We start from the raw sequence: 22,314 nt of genomic DNA on the forward strand, positions 1-22,314 counted from the left end.
ACTGCCCTGCATGGTTAGCATTGGATGACAATTTCATATTGGTATAAACAGTGTTTTAGACTATGAGACGGTGACTCTGCAATGCAGGAGGTCTAATTGAATCCCACATCTTAGCTGACAGGTAGAAATCTGAAGCAGCCATTGGTAACTAGGTCACATGCCCTAAAATGCCTAGTTCCAGCTAACTGTGCATATGACAAGTAGATGGCTTTTTCTTCATACCTTTTACCTTCTGTGCTTTTCCCTCAGCCTAAAGATATGATTGTTAGATTAAATAAATGAACATATGGAAAGCACATTGTAGAACAATGCCTTGCTCATAATATGTGCTATATGAATGTTTGTAAAACCGGGTTTTTTTAAAATCTTACGTTTTAGACTTACTTAGTAAATTGACAAAATGGCAACTCTGCAAACCACTCAGTTTCCAAGATGACCCTTGATCATGTTACTATTTATCTTAGTTTTTATTTATCGTCTAAATAGACCCCTTTTTCAAACCTCCTAAAGAAATTTGAAAAGGTGATTTTTTTATGTTGATGTGAGACTATAAAGATACTGACCCTCTTTTCCTGTGGGAGCTTCCTAATGAATAATTCTAGTTTGTCATTTGTTACAAAGAGAACAGGACCACCTTCGGTTTCCAGGGAGCCCTATTTAGGAAGGACAATTTTCTCTTTGATGTATGATGCTAATAATAATGTCTCTTCTGTGTGTGTGTAGGGGTGGGTGGGGGTAGCTAATAGGATATTGGGCCACTTTCATATCAATGAAACCCTTGTCAAATGAGAACAGCTCTATTGAATAAAAGAAATCTGGGTAACTGTCGCAGAAAAAAAAAAAAGGATAATTTTTTTGGCAATCTATCTTTTAGGCATTAACTGAGCCAGTGGGGATGAGGTGGTCACTATAGCCCCTCAGAGGATAACTGTTGATTGCCCATCAGTTGTTCACATTGGTCAGTAATGACAGATCACATTCCTAACTAGTATTTACTGAAGATTGATTCTGTGTTCATTATTTTTCTTAGTGCTTTATATACACTATTCTACTTCATTTCATATTTTAGAAGGTTACTTAAGAATTCAGGCACCTCACAAATATAGGATTAATTTTTAAAATGTTCATTTAAATAATTCCATGGCTGGCATAAATTTGATGGCAAAAGGTCCTTTACATGTATTACTATTCATTAGGCTAAATTTGCTGCAATTACTATGCAATTTTGAGTGGTTTTACAGTGTGCTATTTTGAGAAAAGATCAAAGGATTTCTATTGAACTGATCCCATTAACCGCATTAGGACTAAAGATATGTATATTGAACAAGGTGCATCTTTTCATTAAAAAAATAATCATAATCATTTAAAGGGATATATCACTTATTAGATCATATTCTTAGAGCCTGATTAGAAGCTAATTTTGTGCTACATTTAAATTTGGGGTATTTATTATGTGGTTAGTCAAAAAGTTTAATTAGCCCATAAAAGCCACACATTGCTGTTAAAATGGGAATTTTGAGCTGCAGCCAGTAAAACAGCAGTAATGAGTTCTCCATTTTTGGAAAGACGTAGAGTACAAGGCCAGAGTGCATATAGATAGGTAGAGGGCAGATGCAGTTGGGTCACCGATGAGCTATTTGGCTTTCAGTGTGTGATATGCTGGTAGAGAAACCTTTTCCATATAAAATTAATTTCCAGAAAACAAAAATGAACACTGTACGGTTAATATAAGAAAGTCACTTTAAACGGCATTTGTACTTACTTTTCCCATTTTTCTGAGAGCAGTACCGTCAAAACAAAAATTACATTGAACAGAATTAAACAGGCAAGTAGGCCAGAACCCACCAAAAGCTCAAAAATCAAAAAACAGACGAGAATTTTAAGAGCTGCAGTGGAAGTTTCTAGACCATCTTTGATTTGGCTTCACCCAAAGTGAAAATAAACCTTCTCCTTTGATATTGGAGATGCTTTTACAACTTGGAGCAACACCTCCCCATCAAGGTAACTCTTACCCTCCCACAAAAACTAAGACAGGAGGAGCAATCTTGCTTGAAGGATATACTTCAAAGGGACAGATTCCAGGTCCTTGAGAAAAATAGTCCTGGTAACACTAGTAAGAGACTGTAAAATATTTACACATCAAAGGAGCAGAGAAGGAATTTGGAATTCCAATTTCTCTAAAGTAAATGCTAAAAGGAAAGGGAGACCAGGGGCCTAGAGCAAGGAAGAAGCCTGTGTGAAGTTGGGTCAAGCTTTGGGGGAGTTAAGGTTAAAACCTCCATCAGCAAAGGTGATTCCACCTTTTCAGGCTACCAATTTGAACTACCAAAATTAGTTCCTACTAGGAGATTGGTAGAAAACAAAGTAAACAAAAAGTGGTTTTTGTTGCAGAACACAGCAATATTTATTGAATGTGAACTATTTTGACTTCTGTGATTTTGAAAAATTTTTACCAATATAATGAAATGAATCATTGTCACTGGATAAAAAGAAGCTCATAAAGAGCATTTTGTAAGAATTGTCATATGCAGCAGGGAGTATTAGTTTTAGCTGTAACTTTAAAATGAGAACTAGTTTGTGTCGCAGCCTTTCCTGGACTTGGAGAAGTTACTTAGCAACTTTGAGGCTCAAGTTCCTAATCTGTAAAATGGGGTTGATATGAGACTGAAAGAAGATGCAACCACAGTGTTTAGCAGAGTGCTTGGCATGTACTAAAGGTGTTTAATTATGATAAACTCGATCGTGAGTAGAGGTCCTATTGCTACTAGCTTTGGTATTGTGCCAGTGGATGTATTGTGCTGCGCTGGAGGGCCCCTCATGAAGCATACGGATTTGATCTGAGTGAAAACTGAGCACTGTCCCTTTTGATAGAATGGACTCTATTCAGATGCCTTAACTAACATATGATTGGCTGCTTATAATAACTACTTAGCAAATAAATGAGTTTGCTGAGCTTGATTAAGCATCTAATTGAAAGTCTATAAAAAGTGCATGGCCACAAATACAGAAACTTCCTATTAAGTAACAAAAATTTGTTCAGTAATGAGTACACAATAAATTTTTAGGCAATCTACATGTATCTAGCTTTAAACTATTAATAACATTTCATATTACAAGTCCTTGTTAGAAAATGCAAATACCATAAGAGCCTTTCTTAAGTGTGAAGATTTCCTGTTGAGCTTTGAAAGGAGACAATGAGATATTGCCATGCTTTAAAATACCAAAAATAAAGAAATATGGCATACATTTAGAAAGATATTGGGTAGTTCTCTTCCTGAAATCCAGGAAGAATGAAATTATGTTTTCTTATAATTTGTGTCAAACGCTTGCTTTGATAATGAAACTGGTTTCCTATGGAGTTTATTTTATTAATTATATTTCCTCAAATGATATTAGAATATTCTGACTGCCACACTAGAGGAAATATTGCCTCCATGAAGAACCAATATGTTTATTGATTCATGTGTTCAAAGGAGCAGCAACTGCTATATCACGCTTTAGTCTACATGTCTCATTGTATCTCATTTGACTTTGATTGAATTACTCTCATCAAAAAGCCTGGAACTGGTAATAAAGTAGGAAAGACAAGAAGACTTTGGACTTCTGGTCGAGATGATGGAGAGGATAAATGCTTTACTCATCTCCTCCCACAGCAACATCAAAATTACAACTAAATTATAGAACAGCCATCAATGAGAACCACTCGAAGACTAGGTGAACAGAAGTGCTATAATTAAGAATATAAAGAAGCCATGACAAGAATTGTTAGGAAGGGCATAGATGTGGAAAGGGCAGGTCCCACACCCATGATGAGGCATTTGGAAGGGTATCTCAGCTGCAGAGGTTCCCCCTGAGGAGCGAGGGGTCCCCATAACATCTGCCTGTGAAAAGCAGTGGGGATTGCATCTGATTGAGAGGGAGGGCTGCTGGAGTACCACCAATTCCTCTTGAGGGACCTGCACACAGACTCACTCGCCCTGGCCTCCAGCACAAGGGCAGCAGCTTGAAAAGTGCCAAGGATATAAGGGGAGAAACTGAATTGACTAGTTTCAGGGTGAGGGATGGAGGGGTAGGGACAACTCTTTCCAGGGAATGAAGTGCTGGCAGGTACTATTATTTCTTTGTTGAGTTCTCTTCCTACCTAGCCAGCAGGTGCAGGCAGGAGCCAAATCTGAGCTGTCAACCTGTTCACTCTGTCTTGGTGATTCCGAGACCCCACCCAACTCGTGGGCCCACACAAGTGGCCTGCCTTGGTTCATGCTGCAGACTTTCCTAAAATCTCTCAAAGGTCCACGAAACCCCAAATAAGCAGTGGCTCACCTATATCTCTTGCTAAGTGGCCCTGGCATAAGCAGCAACTGGTTTCAACTTGCATTATACTCCCATCAGGTAGCTGGCCCCAAGCCTGGAATAAGTTGTGGCCAGTGTTGGCTTGGAATGTAGCTTCCACTCAGCAGCCACAAGCCTAGCAAAAGTGGTGGCTGGCTTCAGCTCACGTCGTGCTGCCCACCAAATGGTTCCAAGCCTGACAGCTGGCCTCAGTTTGCACCATAGCCTCTCCCAAGCACCTCCAAGCCCAGCACTAGCCCCCACAGATCACTTTGCAGCTTCCACTAAGTGGTCCCAAGCCAAGTACTAATAGCAGCTGACCTTGCTATGCACCAGAGCTGTTTCCAAGAGGCTCCAGAACCAACAGACACAGTGGTTGGTTTCAGACCACTCCACATTACCACCCAACTATCTCAACAAGTGACATCCCAGAAGGGAAGACTAAGCTGGCAGCAGAGCTTCGCTAAAACAACTCTCACTCTGTGGGGTCAGTTCCTGAACAACAGCTTATCCACTGTTGTCATAGCCAGCCCTCAGTCAGTCAGTCAACATGAAGGACTATCCCACCCACTGATGTGCCAAAAGCAATTAAGGCTCAATTACAGCAGGAGTGCATACACAACAAACACTCCTGGAGCACCCAGCTCAAGTGACAAGGGAAATTATGTCACTGGGTCTCAAAGGACACTGTGCCAAGACTGGGAGATGTAGCAAACCTACCCAATAAATGGAAGCAAACAGAGTCAGCCAAAATCAAGAGACAAACGTGTTCCAAATGAAAGAAAAGGACAAAACTCCAGAAAATGAACTAAACGAAATGGAGACAAACAATCTACCAGATACAGAGTTCAAAATACTGCTTATAAGGATGCTCAATGAACTTAGGGAAATAATAGATGGACTCAGAACCTCAACGAAGAACCAGACAGAAATGAAGAATACATTAGAGAGAATAAACAGATTAGGTGAAGCAGAGGATCATTTCGTCAATTGGCATGATGAAGTATAAAAAACATCCAATTAGAACATCAAAAAAAAAAATTTAAAAACTGAGGATAGTTTAAGAGTTCTCTGAAATAACATCAAATATATCCACGTTCACACCATAGGGGTAACAGAGAGAAAGAGCAAGCAAGGGATTGAAAACCTATTTGAAGAAATAATGACAGAAAACTTCCCTAATTTGGTGAAGGAAATACATACAACTCCAGGAAGTACAGAGTCCCAAACAAGATGAAGCCAAAGAGGCTCACACCAAGACAAATTATAATTAAAATGTCAAAGGGTAAAGACAAAGTGAAAATCTTAAAAGTAGCAAGATATAAGCAGTTATTTACATACAAGGGAGCTCTCATAAAAGTATCAGCTGATTTCTGAACAGAAACTTGGCAGGCCAGAAGGGAATGCTACAAAATATTCAAAGTAATGAAAAGCAAAGATCTACAACTATGATTATCCAGCAAGGCTATCATTTAGAATCAAAGGAGAGAGAGTTTCCCAGACAAGAAAAAACTAAAGGGGTTCATCACCATTAAACCAATATTACAAAAAAAATATATTATAGGAACTTTTTAAAGTAGAAAATAAATTTTCAAGACTCTGAATAACAGGAAAAAAAATTCTCACTGACAAAGGCAATAAAAGCAGTGGCTCAATCAACTATGAAGCTAGTGCAAAGGTTAACCAAAAGTAGGAAGATCATGTGAAATTACAACAATAAATTAAGGAATACGCACACACACAAAGAATTAAAATTAGTGATTTTAGAATATATTCAAAGTTAAGCAACCATCAACTTAAAATAGACTGCTATAAAATTTTTGGTTTGATAACCACAAGCCAAAATCCTACAAGAGACTGATTACCAGAGATACACATGAAATAAAGAGAAAGGAATCCAAACATGACACTTTAGAAAGTTATCAGAATTCAAGGGATAAGAAAAGGACAGAATAACTACAAAAACAAAACAATAAAATGACAATAACTATATACCTATTAATAATTAAATGTAAATGGAATAAATGTTCCAATCAAATACGTCGAATGGCTGACTGGATAAGAAAACAAGACCCACATATATACCATGTATGAGAGACCCACTTAAGATCAAAAGATACACACAGATTAAAACTAAAAAGATGGCAAAAGATATTTGATGCAAGTGGAAATTTATAAAAACATCTGTAGTCATACTTAGACAAAATAGGCTTTAAAATAAAGGCAGTAACAAGAGACAAAGGGTATTTTATAATGAGATAGGGATCAAACAGGAAGATGTAACTTTTGCAAATATCTACACACCCAATGTAGAAGCACCTAAAAATATAAAGCGAATATTTATGGACATAAAGAAATTGACAATAATACCATAATAGTAGGGGACTTTACCACTTATTGACGTCAATGGATAGATTATCTAGACAAAAAAATCAACAAGGGCACTGTGGCCTTAAATGACACATTAAATCAGATGGACTTAATTGATATTTTTTAGAGCATTTCACCTGAAAAGCAGCAGAATATACATTCTTTTCAAGTGCATATGGAACATTTTTCAGGATAGACCACGTTAGGCCAAAAAACAAGTCAATGTTTTAAAAAAATTGAAATCATAACAGCATCTTCTCCAGTCACGATGGTATGAAACTAGAAACCAATTACAAGAAAACTGAAAAACACACAAACACTTGGAGGCTAAATGACATGCTACTAAACAGTGAATGGCTTAACCACAAGATTTAAGAAGATTCAAAAGATATCTTGAGACAAATGAAAATGAAAACAACCTAAAATCTGGACACAGACAAAGCAGTTTTAAGAGGGATATTTATAGAGATACAGGTGTACCTCAAGAACCAAGAAAAATCCCAAATAAAAAAAATCTAACTTTACACCTAAAGGAACTAGAAAAAGAACAAACAAAGCCCAAAATGAGAAGAAAGGAAATAATAAAGATCACAGTGAAAAGAAATGACATAGAGTCTAAAAACCAATAGAAAAGATCATTGAAACCATGAGCTGGTTCTCTGGAAAGATAAACAAAACTGATATACCTTTAATGAAAGTCACCATGGAAAAAGGGTGCCCAAGTAAATAAAATCAGAAATGAAAGAGAAGTGACAACTGACACAACAGAAATACAAAGGATTATAGGGAATACTATGAACAATTATATTACAAGAATTGGACAAATCGTATGAAATGGATAAATTCCTAGAAACATATGGCCTTCCAAGTTTCAGTCAGGAAGAAACTGAAAATCTGAACAGACCTATAACTATTAACAAAATCAAATTAGTAATCAAAAAATTCTCAACAAACAAAAGCCTGGACCAGATCATTTCATAGTGATTTTTATTGAACATTTAGAGTAGAATTAATACCGAGCTTTCTCAAACTACTCCAAAAACTTGAAGAGGAGGAAAGGCTCCCAAATTAATTTTATGAGACTAGCATTGCTCTTAATGCAAAACCAGACAAACAAAGAAAATTATAGGCCTATATTCCTGGTGAACAGAGATGCAAAAATTCCTCAAGAAAATATTAGCATTACTAGAGGGAAAGGGGAGAAGGGGAGGTAGATAAGGGTACAGGGAGCCAAATATATGGTGACGGAAGAAAATTTAACTGTAGATAGTGAACACATAATGCAATATACATATAACATTATTGAACTGTACACTTAAAACCTATATACTTTTATTAACCGATGTCACCCCACTAAATATAAAAAAGAAAATATTAGCAAACAGAATTCAGCAATACTTTAAGAAGATCATATACCATGATCAAGTGAGACTTTTTCTCAGGATACAAGGATGGTTCAACATCCACAAATCAATCAATGTGATACATCGCAAACAAAATGAATAAAAATCATATGGTCAGATCAGTAGATGAAGAAGAATTTGATAATCCAACATCCATTTATGATAGAAACTCTCAGCGAAGTAGGAATAGATGGAACATATCTCAACATAATAAAGGCCATATATGACAAACTCACAGCTAACATACTCAATGATGAAAAGCTGAAAGATCATGAACAAGACAAAGATGTCCACTTTTACCACTTTTATTCAACATTGTATTGAAAGTCCTAGTCACAACAATCCGACAAAATAAAGTCATCCAAATTTGAAAGGAAAAAGAACTGTCATTATTTGCAGATAGCATTATACTATATAGAGAGAACCCTAAAGAATCTACCAAAAAAATACCTGTTAGAATAAATTAAGTGCCAAGATACAAAATTAGTATTGAGAAATTAGTTGCATTTCTATACACCTATAATGAACTATCAGAGAGAAATTAAGAAAACAATCTCATTTACAACTGCATTAAAAAATACCTAAGAGTAAACTTAACCAAGGAGGTAAAAGATCCATACTTAGGAAATAAGACATTGAAGGAAAAAATTGAAGATACAAATAAATGGAAGAGCATTTTTATCATTTTTAATATGGCCATACTACCCAAAGCAATCTATAGATTCAATGCAATCCCTATTAAAATACCAATGGCATTTTCAAAGAAGCAGAATAATCTTAAAGTTTATATGGAACCATAAAAGGCTTCGAACGTCCAAAGCAATCTTAAGAACAAAGTTGGAAGTATCACACTACCTGATATGAAACTATACAACAAGGCTATAGTAATCAAAACAGCATGGTACTGGCTTAAAAACAGACATGTAGATTAATGGAACAGAATAGAGACCCCAGAAATAAATCCATATGTATATGGTCAATCTATGACAAAAGATGCATAAATATACAATGGAGTAAAGACAGTCCCTTCAATAAATGGTGTTGGAAAAACTGGACAGACACATATAAAGGAGTGAAACCAGATCACTTTCTTACACTATATACAAGAAAAATTTGTCTACAGCCATGCTACCCTGAACAAGCCTGATCCCATCTGATCTCGGAAGCTAAGCAGGGTCAGGCCTGGTTAGTACTTGGATAGGAGACCACCTTGGAAGACCAGGTGCTGTAGGTGTAAAAAAAAAAAAAGGGGGGATTGTAAACTGACAAGGTCCTTGCAATCTGTGAGGTCAACCAAGAGTTGCCTCGCCTAAAAAAAAAAAGAATAAATTCAAAATGAATTAAAGACTTAAAAACATGAACTGAAACCATAAACTCCTAGAAGATAACATAAACAATAAACTCTTTAACATCCCTCTTAGCGATATGTTTTTTGGATATGTCTCCTCAGGCAAGGGAAATAAAAATAAATAAACAAATGTTACTACATCAAACTGAAGTTTTTGCACAGTGAAGGAAACCATCAACAAAACAAAAAGACAATCCACTGAATGGGAGAAAATATTTGCAAATGATACATCTGATAAGGGGTTAATATCCAAAATACATAAAGAACTCATACAACTTAACACCAAAAACAAACAAACAAACAAAAAAACCCAACTATGCCACTAAAAAATGGGCAGCAGGCCTGAATAGACATTTCTCAAAAGAAGACATACAGAAGGCTAACAGATATGTTAAAAGATGCTCAACATCACTAATTGTCAGTGAAAAGCAATTAAAAATACAATGAGATATCACACCTCACACCTGTGAGAATGACTGTTATTAATCAACAAAAACAAGTGTTGGCAAGGATGTGGAGAAAAAGGAACCATCGTGCACTGTTGGCATGGTTGTAAATTGGTGCAGCCACTATGGAAAACAGTATGAAGTTTCCTTAAAAAATTAAAAATATAACTACCATATGACCCAGCAATTCCACTTCTGGGTATTTATCAGAAGAAATCCAAAACACTAATTTCAAAAGATATATGAACCCTTTAGTTCATTGCAGCATTATTTACAATACCTAAGATATGGAAGCAACCTAAGTGTCCCTCGAAAGATGAATAAAGAAGTAGTGTGTATGTGTGTGTATATGTATTACACACACGCACATACCACCACACACACACATACATACACAATGGAATGTTACTCAGCCATAAAAAAAAAAAGAATGAAATCTTGCTATATGCAAAAATATGGTTGGACCTAGAGGGTATTATGCTAAGTGGAATAAGTCATAAAGAGAAAGACAAATATCTTACAATTTCACTTATCTTTGGAATCTAAAAACAAAATAAATGAACAAACTCATAGATACAGAGAACAAACTGATGGTTGCCAGATGGGAGGAACGTTGGTGGGATGGATGAAAAAGGTGAAAAGAGTAAGAAGTACAAATTGCCAGTTATGAAAACAATCATGAAAAAAATAAAAACCAAGTCATGGGGATGTAAAGTACAGCATAGGGAAAATAGTCAATAATGTCGTAATAACTATGTATGGTGTCAGATAGGTACTAGATTTATCGAATGGATCACTTCATAAGTTATATAAATGTCTAATCATCATGTGGTACACCTGAAACAAATATTGTATGTAAATTGAAAAATAAATGAAACTTATAAAAATAAAGAATATTTTATTAAGTTGTTAAAAAATAATGTATTAAAGAGGCCAGCATAGCCAGACCATAAATTAAATTTTAAAAATACTGGTAGAAATAGAAGTACCAATGTTGTCGCTTTTATGTGCACACTAAAATTTCACATTTCATTGAGCAAACCTTGGAAGTCAGAGTGTCTGAATTTATATCCTAATTCATCCACTAGCTGTATAATCAGAAGCAAAGCATTCTTGATTTTGTGTAATTGCTTTTGTGCATCTGCAAAATGGCATGAATGATATTAAATACTCATGACATCATCTGATAAAAGACACAATGTATGTAGAACACTTAGCATTGAGTCTGCCACATAAAAACTTTGATAATATAAATTAGTTTTTATTAGCAGTACTAGGAAATTAATTGAGTAAACAATATCATAAATGGAAGTCAGCCTGTATCTCGAGCAAGAAGGGGAAATGTTAGTAATTGGTACTTTATCCTTTAGACAGTTTTAAGAGTACTTCTGGATTCTATCAGCATAAAACTTTTCTCAGTATCCATTGTGAAACTAGTAAGACAAGAGCGGTGTTTCAGTTGGATAAATTTAGGATGCCAGGATGGGAAGAGGGCACATATCATTTGCTGTTCTTATTTTTGGTGGAAAAAAAGATGTGGGTCTCTGCCCCACAAAACTTTAAAGAGAAAATGATTAGCTTTTCTGTCTGCTCTTATAACCCGCTTGCTCTTCCTCCTAAGACATTCAGGAATGCTCTGGGCCACAGGAGTTAACTGGCATACCCACCACACGCCCTCCCCCCATGACGGGTGGCTTGTCTTCCATATTTCCCAATTCTAGGCTTGACAGGCTTCCTTCTAATGGGCTCAGTGGGGAAGCTGTCTAATCTTTCACCTCAGCTATTGCACTTTCACCAAAAAGAATGTGATCTTTTCCCAACAAAAGAAAATTGAGATGGCAATAGCTTCTCTGACAGGAATATAAAAATGATCACCTGAAGTGAGTAGACCTAGTTTTAAAATCAGGAAAACTGTACACTACCTTATTACCCAGAATGACCTGAACTTATGTAGTTGCTATACAGAACCTGATTGAGGTGCAGTGCATATAGGATCCAGCATACAACTCTGCACTTACTTCTAGAGTATACTTTGGAATTCTAGATCAGGTTAGAAAGGAGGAAAAAGAGAAGTGACCAAATAATTTTTTAAAGAAACCCTAAAACCTAATCAAGAATTATCGTTTCCAGGATAAGCCTTGCTGTCAGTTACTACTAAAGAGTGGTTTTAGGTGATTGATTTCATGATACTTAAAAATATATAATAAAATAAAATTTTGAAAAGAAATTTAATTTACTTTAACCATAGGAGCCAGAGAGCACCGATCCATAAAGACAGACTTTCGCGGATAAACAGAAACAAGGTCCACCTGCATGACAATTAATGGCCTGAAACAACATGTCCTGCAATGTAAATGGCTGTTTGCCACCTGAATTTGCAGGGCCTCCATTCATGGAAGTCCCTAAATACACTGACTCCTATGGAGATAATGTCCTTAGCAGTCACTGTCAGAGTGACTGAGTCATGGCATGCAGTACATATTTTAAAATTATCTACTTTTGGGACAGATGCTAATTCAAATACCTTTTGTGTGGAAGACAGGGAAAAAACTGGACCATCTTTTTGCATCACACTTAATCCCCCTTAGAGCACTTGCACATTTATCGTCCTACCTGACCGGATCCTCACAGTGACCCTGGGAGGCAAAGAATGTATCGCCATTATGTTTTTGATTGAAAAAATGTTAGCAGAGGACAATGAACTGCCAAGGGTCATTCACCAAGTTAGATTCCCTGGAATGCCAAGTTAGATGCAGTGCCTGGACTAGAACCGAATGTCCAATATGCTTTTCACCACTGTGTAGTGCTTTCCTGAATCGGTGGGAATGCAAAATCCTTTTACTGGAAAGAACAGATGCATGGCAGGAGATGCAGTGAAATGTGTCTGGAAGAAGGAGAACTGGACAGCAGCTTATACAAGAGGCCTAAACTGTTCAGTTCTATGGGAAAGGATAATATTGAGAATACTACCGAATTATTCTGCAGTCATAAACGCAGTCACATTGAATATATAATGCTGTAATAGACATACCTGAGTTCGAATTTTGGCGGTGGCACCTATGAAGCCTAAATAATAGAACCTCTTTGAGACGCAGTTTCCTTTCCTGTAAAGTAGTGGTAACATCTATGTCACAGAGTTATTATGAGGTATAACTTATCTATTTGTGTAATTTATTTGGTTAACAACTGTTACTTTTACTGAATTATTATGTGGTAGGCTCACCGCATAATAATTCAGTAAAAGTAACAGTTGTTAACCAAATAAATTAAGAAAAGTAATTTAAGCCTTGCAGTGAAGTAATAATAGCCATGTTGAACATCAGTTGACAAATCATGTGAAAATATATCTGCTAAGGGTAAATCCATGTACTAGTTAAGAAAGAGGGTTTTGATAATTCGACATATTTAAGTAAAGTAAACCCAAGGTATTATGAAATCTTCCCTGGAGCTCTTCAAAAATCTGACTTTACCTATAAATTATGAAAGAGAAAAACGGTGACTGTAACTACTTCAGTCAGAGGATTGGAAGGAGTGTCGCTGCAGTATTTACATGCACACGTGCATGCGTACACACTCCCTCCTGCCCTCCTTCCCTCTCCTTTTTACTCTAGCTATAATTCCTAGTCCAGAATTGAGGATTCCCTGGAATTAATCCTCTTGTTCTGTGTAAAGATTGATCGTGAAACTTACTATATGTAAAAATGTGAAATGCATCTTAAGAAAAGTGATTTCTGAGTGTATGTATTTTGGGGTATTTTAGTCAATGAGTTGCCAGTAAAAGAAGTTATTTTACTATGGAAGAGCTTAGTTGAATAGAAATGAGTAACGGAGAGTGTCATCTACATTTCAAAATATAGCTCTTCTTGCATTTTCTGAAATGGTAATACATTTTGATGAAAAACACATACAGACTCTCCCAAGCTTTCGACCTGACTGATGAGGCCCTTTTCAACTTTGTCTAATAGCAACGGGAATTAAAAGTACCCTAGAAACTTCTGCAGCTACTCTGCTGAATGTGAGAAGAGTTCCAAGTTAGCTCTCAACTATTTGTAGTACTGTGGGTCAGATGATGCTGATGTAAATAAGGCACCCAAATGAATCAAACCAAAGACTGCTAATTTGGTTGACTTTAAATAACTTAAGGTCTTTCTCATTGGAAATTAAGCACATATTGCTTAGAGGCAAAGGGAAGATAAATACGGCTATGATACTTGCATTGATGCATGTCGATACCAATTTGCACAGAAGTGATTTCTGGTTTAATTAAATAAATGTTATATTTAATTAATTTTCTGACGATATTTTAGGGGTGGGAGTTAGGGAAGTGCTGAGGTAAAAATATTTTATAAGGAAGTATGCAATGGTATTGCCAGTGTTTTGCTCACTATTACCTTTACTCTAAACTTTGAAATCAAAAGTTTCTCACACTCTTAATGATTGCCTACTTCCAACCTACTCCCGAAAATTTATAAATTTAGAAAACTCCTTCCTCTAATCAGTCAAAATAACATACAGCTAGTCTGTTCAATCTTCATTAGATGTTGGAGGGTGAGGGAAATGGTAGAAAGAGAAGTAGAGTCATGGGAGACTGGAAGACTAGCAATCTAGTCCAGAAGAAATAACCCAGCAGAAATAAAACATGTCTTCTTGATTCTGTTCTCGCCATCTTTAAGCCATCCTATCTCATATCTTCCTTCTTGAGAAATCCTCTGTAGCTTTCCAGGTAGTAGCCTGTCCTAGTTGGTGCTTTCTGTCCTCCAGGCACATCATGAGTTTTGTGTGTCTCTAGCATCCTTTCCCATGCAAAACCTAGATTTCTGTTGAAGATAATGATCCTCTCAATTCCACTCTAGAAAGCCTGAGACCTTCTCTTCTTTAAGTCTCATCCCAAATACCTTCTAATCAGAGAGCCTTTTACTGATGATTCTTTCTAAAATCTCCCCTCTCATTATTATTTCTCTTAGTACCCAATTTTTATGCCTTCCTGTGTTACTGAAATTTTTAAACTTAAAATTGTCTTTTTTTTTCTTATCTTTTCTATTTTATTTCCAATATGCTGTAAGTTTTAAGAAAGTAGAACCTATAACTGTCTTGGGCACCTTGGTATCCTTAACATCTTATATGGTACCTGGCAAATTGTTGCTCAATAAATAGTAATTGAAAATGTTTAATTTTTTTCTACTTAATTTTACGTTTTCCTTTTTTCTTATCGCCATACATTAACCAATAGTAAGAACCTGGCATGACTCTTTCATACATCTTTCACCAGGTTCCTATAAACATCTATAAATACAGGTTGTTTTTCTCTCTCGCTTTATAAAAATGAAAGCATGCTATATGAATTGAACTTCCTTTTCTCTTTTCCTAATATATTATGGACATATTTCAGGTCGACAGATTTAATTCTAACTTCTGTTTTTAACTCTGTAAAAATTCTAGACTATGGGTGTGTCATAATTTATTCAACCATAACCTTGTTACCAATCTTTTGTTATCCTTTTTCTTTTCTCACAAACATCGTAACAAACACCTTGCAGTATTACCACCATTTTACAATACTGTCATTTCGTTCTTCTTTATTCCTTCAAATTTGTTTTAAAAAATTCTTATTTTATTTTGACTTTTATTCTAGTGAAATTGAGCATCTTGTCCTACATTTAATCTCCAGTTTGGATCTTCTGTTCTCTACTTCCCATGTGTATTTTTGTCCATTCATCTAGTGGGTTGTCTTTTTCATGTCAACTGATACATACTCTGTGTATCTTAGAGATATTAACTTTTGCTCTGTCATATGTACTACAAATATTTCCCCTCTTTCTCCTTGGCATTTGCACTTTGTTGGTGATAATTCTCTTACATAAAGTTGTTATTATTTACGGAGTCAAATATGCTGATCTCATCATGTATGACTTTATTTCATGGTCTGTAATTTGTATGTTAAGTTTCATGTCTACCTGCAAAATTTTTCTCTTTCCCACAAAACTCACTATGCTGTAGCCACTCTGACTTTTGTTTATTTTCTGAAAAGCAAGCTCTTTCCTTTCTTGAGGTCATTCCACATATTATTCCTTCTCATTAGAAGACGATTCTGCTCACTTTTCACTTGACTACTCTACACTCATTTTCCATGTCTCGGCATAAATGTCGCAGACTCAGAAAGGTTTTCCTGACTCTGCAGTCTAAACAGAAGCTTCTGTTCTACTCCTGCATGGTATCTACCTTTTCCTTCATCATATGCATTCCAGCTATTGCCTTCAGTTTAACTGTGAGATTCTTTGTTGTATGACTTTTCCTCATCATATTTAAAGGTCCATGAGGGTAGATGTCAAGTGTGTTTGGTTATCTACTTCACCTCCAGGATCTAGTACAGTTCCTGGAACTATCACTCGCTATATATTTATTAATAGAAAGAGTGAATATTCTTGGAGAAAACTTCATAAAAGACAGGGAAACCTAAGCTAAGTCTTACTAAGTAGTAGTCAGCTAGGCAGGAGGAAAATGGTCATATGAGCCAGGCATGAAGGTAGAACTTTTATCGGTATATGGGGGGTGGGGAGGCGGGGAGTGGACTAGGGGAGAGCGATAAAATTATAATTCCAATTTCCTTTGAGAAAAATGGAAGACAAATTTGAATAGGCAGCTGCGGGTGTACTGTAAGGGACCATGAGAATAGTAGTCACATAGACACTTTAGTAAACACCATAACACTTTCAAGGGTTCTAATCAAACCTTATGTAAACATGTAAAAAGTTTATGAAGTCTGCAGATGACTAAGCTGTGGACACACAGTTTACAAAGTACAGGGTAATTGAAGAACAGGATTCTGTAAATGCCATGATGTTATGGCTTCCCCCAGCAATGAGGGAGATGTGTGTGTTCGTCTATTAGTTTTAGTGTGCCCCAAGTCACCCAGGGCGTGATTGTCCTTTGTCTTTTCTGTTTCATGTGGTGCCATTTGAGGCAGTTGCCCGCCCTAGTCGGTGCTTTCTGTCCTCCAGGCACGTGATGAGGTTTTGCTAGCATCCCTTCCCATGCAAAACCTAGATTTCCGATGAAGATAATGATCCTCTCAATCCCACAGTGGTGGTCCCTGCACTTTCTTTCAAACATGTGCCTTGGCAGCTTTGAAAGTAGTAGAGGGAAATGTTAGACCCAGCAGCCATGTGGGTGAGGAAGGCTTATTGATTTCCAAGTTCTTTCTGAAACTCCAGTTCATTGGAAGGGCTAATATGTATCGGACATGTCCTCTCTCAAGCCTTTTGTCTGACCTGCAGAAACAAACTTTGGAATGTGCAGGGCATGGGTGGAGTTGGTGGGAAGGGAGGGATTTGAAACAGTCAGAATTTGTCACTTCTATGTAAACCACACTGTGAGCTGAAATTAGTTAATACCAAATGCATCATTGCTTACCTGCTTTCTTGCAGCTGTAGCATTTAAACGTATTCTTGCGGGTGGTTGCATCCTACTTTCTTCTGACCCATGTTGTACTGAAGCACTAAAATAGAAAAAAAATAATAAATTTTATTTTATTTTTGGAGATGGGTGGAAGACTGTGCTAATCTTAATTCACAAACACCCCAGGAGGCTAGAATTCCAATTTTCTTTTCACAATATTAATAAAACTGGGTACTGGAAAAGTCAAATCTTTCCCCATAAATCTGAAATCATTTTCAAGGCTAGCCTAGAAATATAATAACTTCCACATCTATTAAAACACAGTACAGAACTCTGGCCTAATGAGATCATTTTACACAGCTCTTTTTCCTAGGTGGGGTGGAGAAAGAAATTTAAAATTGTTAACTTTTAATTTAATCTATGATAAAACCTGAAAGACTGTTCAAAGACTAGTGAGAAAAAAATCAATAAATGGATCTTGCCAATAGTTTTTTTAAAAGATGATTGTAAGACAGGATATCCAGGTAGCAGAATGATATATATATCCATCCCATTATGATCCTTTATATACCCCTCCTGATCTGAAATATATAGCTCATGTTCCATTTTTTATATTGGTATGTTTTATCCTTCATTATTACTTAAGATTAGAAATCTCTTACAATTTTTTTTCTTAAAGCTTAAAAGCTGGGTTTTCACAGTCATCAGTACATAGTGAAACCCTAGCTTCATCCTTGATGTGACAGAGTCATGGTTGATGTGCCTGTAGACTAACGATCTATATTGAAGAAATAAAACCAGCAATAAAAATTCCCTGGAAACCAGAGTCTCGCCCTACAAAGCTAACTTTGGAAACAACATAAATATAATAAGATTACAGTGAAAGAACAGCTCATCCAAGTATACAAAATAGTTTCATAAAAATGACAATTTGAATGATAAAAAGAACATCTGATGGCATGGTTATTGCCTTGGTGAACTCGTCAGTGAAAATATAAGGTCTCACCATCATCTACCAAACCTTCTTTATATGTTACAGGAATTAGGACTTTAAGCATCATTTCTCACACAGTATTGCAAAAGAATAAATCAAGAGCACTTTTATTTTTTAATAATATTTGATTGCTATGTTTCTAGCCTCAAAGAATAACCAAAGGATGCCAAACACTTTCCATTGCAAAGTGAAACCTCTTTGGAAAAATTCATTAATGTTCAAAAATTTACCTTTCAAAATATATAGTAATTTAGAACTTGAGTTATGAATCATCTTGCTAAGTAAATATGGGCTTTATACTCTCTACTTGCCTATACTAAGGTTATGACTAGGTACAATCAAACAGTGGCAAACAGATAAATATAGGCTCCAGTGCAAAACTTAATGGCTTAATGTGCTCCTCAGATCCCCATCTGTATAATAAAAGCTTTTTTTTATTGATAATAAGATATTTCATTTGATAAAGCATATAATTTTATTCTGTAAACAAATTTAGAAAGTTAATTTTAAAGTAAAGCACTCCAATGTAGGACACAAAGACTGTGCTCTGGTTAAACACTTGTGTTTAGACATTTTTGCCAGCAGGGGCTATTTTTTATTATGCTTTGAAGTTAAGAACTTGGCAATAAGTTTTATCACTCTTTGCCACCTTGCTGAGTAATGCACCTACCCCGACAGGCAAAGATCCTGACCCCACTGGCCTGACCTCCATTAATCTGAGAGTGAGCAGGGACACACTCACTATGCTCTCTGAGAGCCACCTTCAAGGATAAGTCATGAGCTGGGAGAGGGTTGCACAGAAGAGGTAGAGAGGGGGATGAAGTAGGAAGAATAATAGAGAGAAACATAGGGTTGATGACAGAGGACCAGAGGAGCTGGTAAGAAAGGAGGCCTGTCAAAAACAGTTATCCGTAATATACATATAGCCTAATGTGTCTCTTAAACATGTTTATCCCATGGTGTTTCTTAGCTGGACCTAAATTAGTTCCTATTTGAAGATAGGATGCTCTTTCACAGATACAGTACCAAGGACTGTCAAAATAAAGAATATACATCAGAACAATTTCTTTTCCTGTCTTGGTAGTTTAAAATAACTATCTCAGTAAATTTAAGAATAAGTTAAAATTTTAAATATTTTACTTTTTATGCAAAGCAACAAATGCATTTATTATTCTTTTTATATGACAAGGCACTGAGATATATCTTTTGCACTTACTATGCATTTTCCACAATGGGTTATTATCTGATATAAATAAATTGGTTTTAAGGTATAATGTGGAAATAACTTAATAACTACCCTAACACCATGCCTACCTAAGTAATCACAATATTAATTAGACAATAAAAAACAAGAACATTTATAGAGCTAGCATACAGGATTCTTGATAAATTTGGGCCAAAGCAGACCATGTGCAAGAATAGAGACCATCAGATGTTGCCACAGATTTGAGAGAGGGAGAGGAAGAGAGAGAATTAAAAATCAATTTTCATCTATCCTTTAAGATAACACTACCCATACTCGTGTCTCAGAAATATTGCCATGGCCATTTGGCTGAAAAGTGGCTTTTATGAAAGAGGTTAAAACCCTTGTAACAGTTTTGTCCTTGCCAGTAGAATCATAGCTTCTGAATCATTTAGGCAAAAATGCCAGCAAAAATCAAAAGCCTTCATATTGCCATTAAGGTGTGTTTTTCCCACGTGTAATAGACCTGCAGTTACACTTCATTCCACTTGACCCTGAGGGGTTGTGATATCACTCATCCTTCAGTAAAATGGAGATAGGATAACATGGTGAAACTTTGATAAGTAAAATAATGTATTATAGTGTTCATATAAATTATGTGTAATTCACAATGATTTTTTACTACATACATTGAATTACTGAAATAGAAGATATATAAATGGAAATAAACACCTAGGATATTTCATCTACTCTTTTTAGCTTGTGCCCTAACCTCAAATCAAAATACATGTGCCACCACCAAAGGTAAATATTCACCTATGTCTGGTCGCACCGAGTAACCCTTACATGCCCTGGCTCTTTTGGTTCCCATCATCAGTCTTACTGAAGTTTGCCATTGACCTGGGCTCCTTGTGCCTCTGGGCCCAATATAATGAATTGGCTACATTAGCTTAATTTTACCTACAATACAATTAACTTTTGCATTTGAAGACTTATGCTAATTTGTATGTATTTTGTTCTTTTAGCTCCCCTCCTTTATTAACTTTTACTTGTTTGCTTTTTAAGTTGTTCTCATCACATGCTGGGTCAAAGAAAGGGTAACAGAGTGACAGTAAATTGTAGTTCATTTATTCATTTTTTAGCACTCTGAGAAAAAACGGATACTGTTTTAATTATTTAAAATATCTGATTTAGTTTATCATGGAGTGTAAAGGGAATGCAAAATTCTTAAATCCATTAATTATATGAATTGCTTATGAATTTCTATGATTAAATTCCTTTTTTTCCCAATGTCATAAATGGTTAAGAGTTAACTATTTCTTTTATATATAAGATTTTAACCAAATTATATAAGCAATTAGATTTTTTAGCCACTTCCATTAGTATCTACATTCAAATTAATATGAAATTTCCTTAGAGATTTTTCAGTGATCATCAAAACAAACTATTAATGACAGTAAGTGAAGCCACATTTATAATTCATGAATATATTTAAATTTCTCCAGCCTTTTATTGCACACCTGGGAGAGATGTCCTATTAACACTTTAGTGTATAAATACATCTGCATTAGCACCAAAGTTAAAAAAAAATCACTTGGCCTTCAGAAGCATAAAAAGAAAAAAATTTTTAAATAATCATTTAGATATAGAAGAAATTACATATTCCAAACAGACCTATAAGAATGTCTATGGTAGTTATTAATTTTAATGTGAATCAGGGAGCAAAAGGATAAAATGTTTCTTCATTGGGTCTTGGGTTTTTTTTTTTTTTTTTTTTGATTATTAAAAAAACATGATATTTAGAATCTTTATTTACATTGGGTTACAGAGTTACTTTAAGGTCTGTATGTGACTTAAGCAGCGTTTTGGCTGGAGTTGCAAAATAAGACAAGTATTTTCCTTAAATAGGTGGTGTTTCTCACATGCTTATGTGGCAAAATTGAAGCCTCTGAGGCTTTGCTTTGGTCTTTGTATTCTTATGCTAGTTTTAACATTAAAATGTTGTGAGTGTGCTATGAAAACATATCAGAAATATTTAAGCAAAATAAAAATAAGATTAAATTCTTGGAAAAGATACTGTATTTATGATACCAGTATCTGAGAAAGAATGTACATATATGTTTGTAGTATAGAACAATTAAACCCTACATTCTATTAAAATTCTCAAGTCTTACTGTCATGAACTGTATGAACAGGATTTTATCTTCATTCTTTCCATTCTCTTCTGACAAAGTTAGATAATTATAAAAATGTGTTTAAAATGAAAGCATTCCATCAGGTGTGGGGAGGAACATTTAGCTAACATTTATATAAAATCCCTTTCAGCTCTTGTGACATGATGGTAAAAGAATACTCCTCAAAACGATCAAGTAGAAAGCTGTCATTTAGTGAAAGTTAGCAGCTGAGCTAATTGGAAGACTTTAGCAAAGATGACTGTATTTGAAAGAGAAAGTGCCACCTTTGGTTTGTCAGGTAGGGGAGTAGTGACAGAGTTCCTGCAGTAGGTTCTATTCTTCTTGAGAGGAAATTAATTTCCTGTAATCAAACGCGGATTATAGTCTTTGTCTCCTTCTACCTTGGCCATAGAAGCAACTCCAAGGCTTTGTATTCAGCAACATTACATGGGCTTTTGTAAAAGGAGTGACATATTCAGCATAAAAAGGTTTTACCTGCTGCATTTTATAACTCCAGATAACAGCATATTGCTGCTTTGAGACTGAAAGCTATTACTTTGTGGTGATATTTGTAAGGCCTTATTTGGGGAAGGGAAGGAGAGTGTAGGCAGAAGAAGTCTTGGTGATGTTTGAAAATGTAATTACAAAGAAGTATAGAGAGCTATGGTTGGG

At 35.6% G+C, this 22,314-nt stretch overlaps 1 protein-coding gene and 1 non-coding gene across 23 annotated transcripts in view; both read left to right on the top strand.

The window, feature by feature from the left end:
• NRXN1 (neurexin 1) overlaps positions 1 to 22,314 on the top strand; it is a 1,011,597-nt gene that overhangs the window by 984,130 nt on the left and 5,153 nt on the right. The gene's annotated exons all lie outside the window — the stretch shown is intronic.
• LOC112478078 lies at positions 9,218 to 9,336 on the top strand. Its single transcript, XR_003045701.1, has one exon. It is a non-coding gene; the product is annotated as a 5S ribosomal RNA (ribosomal RNA).

Source organism: Pteropus alecto, unplaced genomic scaffold (assembly GCF_000325575.1).
Source record: "Pteropus alecto unplaced genomic scaffold, ASM32557v1 scaffold131, whole genome shotgun sequence".
NCBI lineage: Eukaryota > Metazoa > Chordata > Mammalia > Chiroptera > Pteropodidae > Pteropus > Pteropus alecto.